The sequence below is a fragment of the Danaus plexippus genome, chromosome 17 (assembly GCF_018135715.1).
Source record: "Danaus plexippus chromosome 17, MEX_DaPlex, whole genome shotgun sequence".
NCBI classification, from domain to species: domain Eukaryota; kingdom Metazoa; phylum Arthropoda; class Insecta; order Lepidoptera; family Nymphalidae; genus Danaus; species Danaus plexippus.
The window spans coordinates 6,747,030-6,759,048 of record NC_083548.1 but is presented as its reverse complement, the minus strand read 5'-3'; the positions used below and the strand labels follow the sequence as shown (position 1 = coordinate 6,759,048).

The window sequence follows — 12,019 nt, the reverse complement described above, 5'->3', positions numbered from 1 at the left end:
AGAATTCAAACATAGTTCTATTCTCTTTGATTTCGTTTTACTTTTAACAATAGTAACGACGACCAATAAGTTGTTATAATAATTGATGCCAGTTTTTCCATGTTGCATCCGTCATTGAAGCTGCTTGCGCCGATATATACCTTTAACGTTTTTAAATGTGTTTTGTTCAAAATAAGTACAACAATTTCAAAATAATAAAGCAAGCACTGCTGGTGTAGTGGTATCATGCAAGATTCCCATTCTTGCGACCCGGGTTCGATTCCCGGGCAGTGCATTAATTTTTTTACCACATTTAATAGTTTTTATAGTCAATTTTTTTTTATTTTTGATATTTGAATTTTGAAGGATTATTTCCATTAAATTAAAATGACATCTAAACTTTTATATAATTCACACAGATATGTTTTATTATGAACATGACCATAAAGCTAAAACAAAGTTCTGGTATCGAAATACGAAAAGATTTTGAATAAAATAAGCACTAGATAAGACTGGATCAGGTATATTGAGGAATCAGCATTTGTATTGTATTCTGAGGATACGAGCGACCCTCCGAACGAAATAACCTTAATATGATAAGCTCTCAAATAATAATCCATGAATAAATTCAATGGAATATAGGAGAAGGAACAATATACTTGCCTATATAGCTAGTTCTATATTCTCATTGTAGATAAGTCACTGTCAATTTGCAAGAATGACAGTGACATTTAATATCCAATTAATTTGTTATCTGTTGTCTGTTAGGTTTAATTAAAATTCCGTTGAATGGCCCCTTCATTTAACGTAATTTTATTAATATTTATTTAAATTAACATTTTATTGTACCCAACTGTTAAGGTATAAATGGCTGTCCGTTTAATATTTTTGGGATCGGATGGGTCCTTTAGGACACGTTCGTGATAAAGAGACCCGATTTCATATTCACGACGGACAAATGTTGGATATTTAAAAAGTCATCACATTGTATGGTCCTTTTGGCGAAAATAAAATTTACCTTGATGTAATTTGTTAAATAAAATTATAACTTATGATTATTACGAATTCTTTGTTATATGTTGTAGATGACAGTTCAGAGGTTAAAAAAATGGGGTGTAGGTAGCCATCTTTAATTGTATTTGTAAAATAGAATATATGTATAATATTTAATAATATCCATAATGTAATGTAAATTCTTCATTTGTTTCAATTTGAAATGTGAACTCCTGATGGGCATGCAAATGAAGTAGTAAATTTAATATAAGCGGATATAAGCCAATTCTGTATAAATTAACATTTCTATATACATATTTTTAATATTGTGTTTGCGATAATTAAGACAAGTAAACTAATTTTGAAACCGCCTTTTTTGTGTACGTATTTGTCGACTCGATGGATGGGGGCTGCCAAGAAGCAAGAAAGTTGCTGAAGTTGACCAATTTTTACTTAATTTGCTATTGAATAACCGCCTAAATTGTTGAATACACTGTCCATGACCTAAATAAGCTTGTTATTAACGTATTATTTCATATATATATAGAATTTTTGATACCAAATAAACGTGAAAGTTTAATACAACTGCAAAACTGTGTTTGGCGAATTAAAACAGATTTTACTACGGAGTTTCTATTTGATCTTATTAATTATAAAGTATAAGATTATGTATATATATATATTTGAATTTTTTTGCACTAGACTTCATTCTATAGATATTATAATTATTGGCTTGATTTACAATTTTAATAACTAGCTGTCCTGCCGCCTATCCTGAATACATAAATACTTTTCAAGTTTACCTTTTTTCATTTCGAATAGTTTGTTCTGTTGGGGTTACTCACCATAACAAAAAGATATAAAGCAACATTTAAAATAACATTTCGCTACTTTTTGTAATCAACTACGCTACAAAAGTTATTCTTTTGTAATGTAATTGTGACAGTTGCCTATAGAATTGCCAGCTTTAAAAACACTCTAAATTAAAAATAACAATTGTTCCATTTTAAGAATTATTTGAATTTAGTTGCTTTTCATCAAAAATCACACCGTTAAAAATAATGAAACCATATAAAGTATTTAGTACGTGCTCCATTTAGGAGATACGGGTAAACATTTGGGTGCCTAATAATTTTGCAATTGGCGAATATTAAATTAAATAAATAAATAAATATATATAATAATATAAAATTTGAGAGAGTTTATTCATTTAGGAGATATTTGGGAATATTTTTTTTATTTATTTTGGGGGTCAGGCTGTAACTTGTTTATATAAATTTAATTGGCTATTTGTAGTTTATAAGTATTCTAGTCTGTGATTAGTTGTCCCAGTTAGTTTGTATCATATATTAGTTTTTTTAATAATTTTAAACGACATACCAGTTGACAACCTGCTTATACGATGAACTTGTTTGAATGCTGGTTTCTCCATGGACTCCAGGGCAATGAGAAGAATTAGGACAGCTGATAGATCTGGATATTGAACTGTCTACCTTTAATTATAGGGTAAGGACTATGGAAATAAACGGACTATCCCTAAATATATAGATACTATATTAAGTTTTTTTTTTAACATTGTTTTTATAAATTCAATGAAAGGCTAGGACTATCCTCGTTGAGATAGCAGCTACGGATTTGATCTTAGATTTTCTTTGATACAACTATATATAAATACTAACAAACTAAATACAAAATATTTTTTTAAATTTAAAAATAAAGACTCGATATCACGTTTTAAAGATATTAATATCTTTTGTATTCTGGATACGTTCATAGAAAACATTGTGAGAGTGAAACCTTATTTCATTAGCTGTATCTACTGAGCAACATCTGAGCATACTACATGCGCTGTACTGATTATTAAATTATAGAGTTCTTAAATCTGACGATAGATTTGAGGTAACAAAATGTATGACATTGTTTCCTATCATAATTAAATAAAATCTCAAACAAAAGCTAAAAGTTTTATCAAAATTATTTCAGACATTCGATAATGAAATGTATTCATACTTGTGGCATTGAATTAAATACCTGAAAGTATTAAGATCTAAGATTTTCGCGAGTATTCATTTAAATAAAAATAATATTCACGGATTTACTACACGTTTTTTATTACTTTAACTCCATACTCCCGACGTTTCGGTTACTTTGCAGCAACCGTGGACACGGGCAGGCGAGATAAAAAAAAATCATCTTTTTTTCAAGAGCATGTAGTTAAAATGAAAGAAAATGCTTAGTGAATCCGAAAATATTAGTTTTATTTATCTGAAAGTATTGCTAATCCTTAATACAATATTCTTTAGGAGATATGACATAATTTATGGCCTGGACCTAGAGGTTGACCCAGTCACAGCATATAACGACGAGGAAAATGACACTGATAAATTACCAAACTTGCTGGATAAATCCTTTTAATAGCTTTACAAATTATATGTTACAGGCCATCGCCAGTTATTTTGTTCGTATGTAAGACAAATAGCACTGTTTATGAAAAAAAGTCGATAGGTCCCTAATTAATCCTAATAGGCTTAAATTTATGAGCAAATATTTTTTTTTATCTGTTAAACGATACGTATGAAACGATAAAATAATCTTATTACCCCTTCATGTCGAATAACTCAGCTTTAAGTTACGTGTATGAAATTAAGATCAATAGGAGCGTGGGGTCACCAAAAAGTATTTGAAAAATGGGGGAAGGTACTGAAAAATGCTTGTTTATTGTTATGTGCATAAGCAACTTTTTAAATACAAATAGTTTATCTAATGTTCTAAAGTTTTTTTATGTTTTCAATAAAGATGATATAAGCCTTAAACGCATCGAGACTTTACAAACTCCTGGTCCTGAAAATGAAGTCTCGGGATAAAGAGTAGGTACTGATAATAAATAATAGTTTAAAAAAACTAAAAAACACGCTTTTTATAGAAAACCGAACTAAAAAATAGAAAATAAATTTTAATAAATTAAAATTTAGAAAATAGTGTTAAATATTATTTAAAAAAAAAGCGTGGGGTGCATGGTGTCAACAGTTATAAATATATTATTGACAGATATGAGTAGAGTGATTATCATTTCGATAATATCTTAAAAAGCACCCCACGCTTTTTTTTTAAATAATATTTAACACTATTTTCTAAATTTAAATTTATTAAAATTTATTTTCTATTTTTTAGTTCGGTTTTCTATAAAAAGCGTGTTTTTTAGTTTTTTTAAACTATTATTTATTTTTTACTTTTTAGTTTGGTTTATTTATAAAATCTTGTTTTTTTTTAATTTGAATTAAGTTTCTCACCTTATCGACTATAGATGAAAATTATATAAATTAACAAATATCATATTTTGCAAATTGAAAAATGGAATAATTTTATCAAATTAGTATATTGTCATCGGTCCTCGATCAATCTACAAAGTTTGAACGAAATCTGGCCGCTTAAAGTGGGTCAAAATCGCGCCCAAAGAAGTCGGTTGCAAACATACAAACAAACATACATGTGAAGCTAATAAAAAGCTAATAAAAAAGAAATCTCTCTCTAATGTAAAATATAGAGCAAATTTTGTAACCTTAAATAAATTAAATTAGATAATATAAAACACATAGAAACATAAAAAATAATATCAATATTTCTAACTAAAGATAACTAAATTTAGTATCAGGTAGTCGGTACCGTCAAGATACAGAGAATTTATCAAACAATATTATCAAATTAATTTTACATAAACTTACTTCTGTCGGTACTTGCCGATAGAGTTACCGCTATCCGGGTAGTGAATATATCTCGTAATAGCTACATGCGGTTTAAGATACACGATCTGATTCCAAGACTCAAGTGCTAGGGTACACTGATCTTCATAGTAAAATAGTCAGTGAGTCACAATTCTTATATATTTCCAGTTTTAATATCGAATTCGTCAATCACTGAATTGACGCTGTCTGAAGTAACTTAAAATATCACTGCTGAAGCTAGCTGGTATGTAGTTGAACTTACCTAGCATTATAAAATAGTGGAGTTACCTTGTATATTGGTAGGTATGTTTGGGAAAATTAAACAAAATAAAACATCTATTTGTCTAACTAAAATAATTTAGTAGGTTAATAAGTTCAATAGCTAAGAGCTTTACATTATAGCCGAAATAGCTCAGTTGGGAGAGCGTTAGACTGAAGATCTAAAGGTCCCCGGTTCAATCCCGGGTTTCGGCAGAACTTTACTTTAGTTCATATACTATTTTTGTCATCCGTAGAGCTAGAGCTGCCTTTAATGTTTAACCTGAATTATAGAATATGTAGTTAGCGCTTGTAGAGGAAGGAAGTGTTAGGTTAGAACCACGGCTTTACATGAGATTACATGACCTGTATGGTTTCGCCCTAGCAGCATTTTGAAAAAAAAAAATTGAAGTTTCAATGTCTCCACGGACAAACTACAGTTAGTTTATGAAACAGAAAACTTAATAAATTTTTCAAATATTTAATATTTTATTCATTATAATTAAATCATTAAGTATTTTGAATTCCTTTAAATACAATTTCAAAATTGAAAAATCATTGATAGTATTAAATAAAAATATATATTTTTAATAATATTAATTAAAAAAGATTTCATATAAAATAAAAAAAAAAAACGAGAATAGCAAGTAAAGAATTTATAGCCAACATGCGGTTTTTAATTACTACAAAATGATGTTATATTGGCAAGTTATTAAATTATATACATACGTTTTTTTCGTAGCACTGAATTCTTTATTTTAGTTGAATCAACTCTTAATTTTAAATTGGTTGATGAATAAAACGACCATCTTGTGAGCTATCAAGCTAAAAGGTCATTTCTAATGAGACCTAAGACTTTTGCGAGTATTCAATAAAATAAAACTAATATTTTTCGGATTTACTCGTCTGTCCGTGATCACCGGTTGCTGAAAAGTAACCGAAACGTCGGGATTATATACTTAAAATAATAAAATCCGCACAGTATAATCCGAAAAATATTAGCTTTATTTTAAAGTAATTTTTGACATGACCCATTCATAACAGAATTTTAGCTTTTCCATGAAAATGTTATTAATTAAAAAGCGCATTGTCGCCTCAGAGCCCAATTTTACACGAAACTGTGTAAATGCGTGTTTTTGCGCGATATCGAGCTTTACTGACAAACGGACTGAATAATAACAGTGTTGGAGTTCATTTGACGAAATTTATATCACAGGTCACAGGTCACAGGTCACAATTTATACCACTGATAATATAAAGGCGGGGACTTAATGCACAAACCTTAGAAAGGGTTTTCATACAGATTTTGAACAATAAAAAACAACAGGAACAAAGAATTATAAAAATATCAGCGTTATATCAACAATGGAAAGTAATTATATGAACAGTAATCCATCAACAGGTTTCAGACTATGTTGGGGACGGGACACATTTCTGAGTTACTCATTCGGATTATTTGGTTTAACTTACAAATATGTATTGATATGTATCTATAACAGGCTTCATAGGAAAACTGTTATTAGATCGGAGAGCGTCTTTTATATTGTCTACATTAATATCATGAAAGTTTGTTCTATAATTATAAGACACATTCAACATTTCAATAGCCGTACCTACAACTGCTCTGTACCTATTTGTGTTAAAGCTTACGAGAACTCTATATTAATTTGAGATTTTATCCTTTATAAAAATTGTTTTCGAGTAAACTTGACTATAAAAATTTACATCTTTTGGGGCGAGTGCAGCGGAATTGTTAAAATTATGATTATTTATAAACTTAGTACGTATAAAATACGTAACTCTGAACTCAATTGGAAAAACCGCTTGTAGTTAATGGCTTATTTTAATGATTTGAATGACACCGAGCCGCAATTGTCATAGTGTAATAGGTTATTTACGCTTGTTTACCAGTGACGTGGTAAAGAAAGTTTCATTCGGAGTACGGGTGATGTACTGGTCCTCGCGTTGGTAATCGCCTCGTCTGTGTCAGAGGTTACTCAGAAGTAACGTTTTACTAACTACTTCCGCATCGTAGTGTTAAACAAATCCCGATAAAGCCTTAATCCACGAAGAAAAGCATGCTACACATAAGAAACTCAAATATTATTTATTAAATAGTCAATGTTTTAATATTAACATCTAAATAATGTGACGGAAGTGTGTCTGAATTTGAATATTTTCTAATTTATTTAACGGCCTTGGGCAGCGAGTGAAAGATTACGGTCGTATATTGCGAACGTGATTTGATTGATGATAGACTGTCGCTTTTCGAGCAGAATAGGTTTGATTAGAATGTCGAGTGTAGAGTGTTTGATTTGTACGGAAATGAATGGAATTATGAATGATTTTTAGTAAACATAAGTTAAATATCAAAAAATTTAATGCTAGTATAAAAACAAAAACATATGTACATTTGTCACCAAATAATAAACTGATATCGTATTGTTATTAATAAATATAATATTGAAGAGTAATAATTATGTTATTATAATTTTTACAGTAGATAAGCAATATATAATGAAGTTCAAAATATCGTAGCAATGCAGGTTAGATTAAATATGATGTTTCAATAACGAAAATCCCTACCTTTATGGTTAGAAATTTTCACGTACCTCCGCCACAATCAAAGCTGGCAATGCATCCGCAATATCCCTTATGTTGCAGACGTCCACGGGCGACAGTGACTACCTTCCATCAAGTAGGCCAGCCGCTCGTTAAAGCTTGGGGAGAAAAAATTCAAAAGAAAATCATTAGTATACTTTTATGGCTAAATATTAAAAAATAATATTAAATAATTCCCATTACACAACGACTTTCGAACTATACAATAAAACTGAGATTTTTCAACATGCTAAATTGTCTTACTATTAAAGAGATCATTATTACTTGCATCTCATATTGAAACTTGTCTGATTTGTGGAATAACGAGAACAATTTCACCTATACAACACATAGAATCAATTCGTCGGTTAAAATATATCTACTTATGTTTCATCTATCATTTGATTTTCAACTTGCAAGGCTAGATCTATACCAAATAACGTATATTGCAAACAAATCAAACACTAGTTTATATTTTAAACGTCCAGAAATAAAATAGTAATAAAGGAAATAAAGAAATAATGAATAAAACATTATGGAAAACTGCGATCTCGAAAAAGATGCCAAGGACAGAGCTAGGTGGAAGAAGAGAATACGGAAAGCGGACCCCGTCACGAAACGGGATAAGCGCTAGGAAGAGGAACTAAAAACCGTGGTAACAAAAAGATATTAGATTGTTACACATTTCAGCACTGATAAATCTACCACTTGCAACTTGCAAATAAAAATAAATAATAAAAAAAGTTTCGAATACCTACGATTCCATGTTATTTCAATGTTTTTATCTACTTCAAATAATCTTATTCATTATGTTTTATGTTAAAAGAAAGCTCATATTTTCCTAAAGGAGTACACAAAATATTTTTAAACTTAACATTTGGTAAAAAAAAATACACAATTTTACATTCGTTTGATGAGGTTTAATTTTAATAAATGCTAAAATCAATTACAAAGAAATTCATACAGCATTATTTCATAGCATTTACTGGAAGTTAATGAAATTTGACACTAGTAATGTTTTATGTAGTTGCATTTTCAAAAATAAACAATACATATATAAGATATATATATATCTGCTATCTTGTAAATTAAACTCTTTCTGTTAAGACAAATATCGAATAAAATCACGTGACCAGTAAATGTGCCGGGTGTCGATTGGGCTTATTAATAATTAGTTGAGAAGCACGAGAAAAATGTTTAGAACTGTTGACGACGGTCATCTTAGATGTGTCATTGACATTTATAAGGATATTGTGTATTAAAAGTTTAACAGCTATACGTAAGTCTCTACAAAAAGATCGTACAGAAAATGAATTCAATTAATCTATTCCTGTGACTTAACATTTTTAATTTAAAATATGTACTTTAAAAATTACTAACAGCAGAATGGTTAATTCTAGCGAGGTGTCAATCAATTATTGTTTGATTTTAAATTTTGTTATAACAATGTTATAACTATTGAAGTATTATGTGAATAAAAAAATTAATAAGTTTCTCCCTGCATTTTAAACCTTTATACAAAATATTATGTTACTAATGTTGCCCAAATGCAAGAACAAGACAAGACTTGGCCAATCTTGGTCTTGCATTAATACACCTGGTCTTGGTCTTGCTCTTGCTCTTGCAGCAAGAGTCTTGCAAGTCTTGCAATTACCTATTAGCCTGTCGCTATTCATTAAACGTTACTTTAGATATTAGACAACGCAACAGAGCAGGTACATTTTGAGCCCGAATTAATGTAGACGTGATAAAGACCAACCAAATTAATAATTGTCTAAACATTTTATGAGAAATTCAAAAAATCAACTGACACCGGTTGGGGTTTGAACCCAGGACCTAAGCGATCAGTGCCGATGCTCTAACTAACCAACTGAGCTATCAACTGTGTCCCGCGGGAGTCAGTCTATTTCTTAATAAACGTTTTCATTTAATAATTTTCAATGTACTAAACCAAGGTTTAAACATGTAGAAAACAAATTAATGACATTAAATAGTCATATTTTAAAGTACTTCACTGTATTTTACATGTAAATTAATATTTTCAAAAATATATTGTGATGCAACAGTCAATATATGAATTTATTTATTTAAACAGTTCTCTCATACATTATTATATTCCCGCTCCTAAACAATACATAAATCTTATTGCACGGTTTTTATATTATTCGATTACTTTAGAACACTTGTACTCTGTGGCGGCAATCAAACGGTGTCAAATATTGTGCGTGCGGCGCGGCGACGATTGTTTGTATGCGCAATAGAAGCCGCCGCACGTGTATCTTGACCTTGTACTTCCGAAAAGCTTCAAAATTTCTATGAACGCTCAGTACCCGAACTTAGCTGATGCCGACAAGGCACCGCTCACCATTACACACAATGCCGATAATCTAAACTAGGTACGCACTCTTTTTTTTCTTTTAATGGATATTTTCGTTTAACGTTTGTTTATTGTACCCAGTGTTCGTAATTCGCATAAGTCCAATTTTCCAAAAAAATAATCATATACTTGTTACGTTTCATAGAGACCCTAAGCGTATACCCCGAACTCCTGTACTTCCTGAAATGTCCCGCAGTCTTAACTGCAAGACGCAAGAGTCTTGCAGGCTTGGTTTTGTTCTTTCTTAAATCTTGCACAGTCAGTCTTGGTCTTGCTAAAAATATGGGGTCTTTGCATTTCCTTATTGCATTTTTGCAAGAACAAGACCAAGACCGATTTTGGGCTACCATGAGAATAGTCCGATTACTTTGGTGCTAAGAATCTATACGTTTATTAAAAATTAATCAATGCAGTTTCATTTACTAACGACATTTTAATAACGTATTTCTTTTTAAATTATTCATGAAACAACAAAATCCCGTGTTATTGGGGAATAAAAAGTAACCGAGCGAACTTACGCACAAGGATGGCTATAGAATTTTACGATAGTATTTATAATGGAGTGGGTTATTATTTTTAACGCTATAGAAAGAAGCAATTTATTATTTAATAATGTTTTGATATATTCTAATAAGCTAATGTTTTTCTGAGGACGACTTAACTTGTACTATATTCATACTTTTTAAGTTTTATTGAAAATGTTATTGTATACGTGCACATATAATTAAATCGATATTCTATAAAAATATTCTTTCGAAAACCACTAACAAAGGTTTAGCACTAACATTAACATATATTAAAATAATTTGATGTATTAACAGTGGAAAAACTATAAGTACAATCATTATTATATTTTCTGTGCAGAGGGAGAATGTTAAATGATCAAGCACATTGTGATTGCCATCGCTTTTGTTAATCGAAAATTATATTTACGTTTTCATAATAGTTAGGGCACATGTAAACAAAGCAATCGTTCCACATCCTTTGATTTGATATATTGTTAAGCAATAAAAATATCTTGTCCGGTACTCCGGTTGCACTTTTAAATAGGGTTTTCAGAAACGATATTCTCATTAAAATCCAAGGTGTACACAAGCCTGCAGCTCAATAGATTGCAAATTTCTATTTCAAAGTTGAGTTTTTAAATTACGCTTAAACAAAGTTACATATACACTTATATATATATATATATATTATATATTCTTAGAAACAAGGTAAGAATTGACTTTTTAAAAAATAACATTCGATACAATTCCACTGCAAATTTATTAAATTTACACAAAAATAAAAACAATTCTAAATTAATAACTTTCAACTATCTTGATTTAAACTAATCGTTAAATGAAATCCGAATATAATACAATCGAAAGATTTAAACACACTTCGAAAATCTACTAACGACTAAACTATCACACCAACGCGCGTTACGAACGAAAAAAGAGCCCTGATGTCCTCTGACAACGGCTTATATGTCGTTTGAGTCTCTCCTACCCTCTCATATTCCTACATTGATTCTCTTCTACCATCTCATATTCCTACACGGCCTTTCCTGACATGAGCACGTCCCCGGGCTCCTTTGTGTTTAACTTTCTTGACGTCCAAAACGTAGTATTAGCACCAAGGGCAGGAAATTCTTTTCATTCGCACTAGACGTATTCAGTTTTGAATGTCTTGACATTCCAGACGGGCTTGATTGCGGCTCAGTCCCCTCCACAGGCAGGTCAACCTCCGGAGGCAAGTTGGCGTCATGACACAACTCTTCTCCCTCATTGTCTATGTCTGAAATTGAGAAATATAACGGCAGAAATCTTTTCGATTTTTGATTTAACTCAACAGTAACATCATGGTTAACGTCAATGTAAAGTGAGCTAAACAAACATAGCCCACACAAAGTGGTTGTAAAACATCCCAATAACCAACCACTTGGGGCGGGACTTGTCGGAAGATCGCCCCCTCACACCTCGTCAGAGACCCACAAGGAATTGCTTGAGGCATGACTTGGTGTGTGTGTGAAGGTTATTATAAAAACATGTTCCAAAACATACCATCTGATACAGGCAATGTTGGCCGACCAACATCCCATAAATAA

General features: G+C 30.7%; 2 non-coding genes across 2 annotated transcripts; both read left to right on the top strand.

Annotated features, from left to right (window-relative positions):
• Positions 1–203: 203 nt before the first annotated feature.
• Positions 204–274, top strand: Trnag-ccc (transfer RNA glycine (anticodon CCC)). Its single transcript has one exon. It is a non-coding gene; the product is annotated as a tRNA-Gly (tRNA).
• Positions 275–5,095: 4,821 nt separating this feature from the next.
• Trnaf-gaa (transfer RNA phenylalanine (anticodon GAA)) lies at positions 5,096–5,168 on the top strand. The gene has a single exon. It is a non-coding gene; the product is annotated as a tRNA-Phe (tRNA).
• The last annotated feature ends 6,851 nt before the right edge of the window (positions 5,169–12,019 follow it).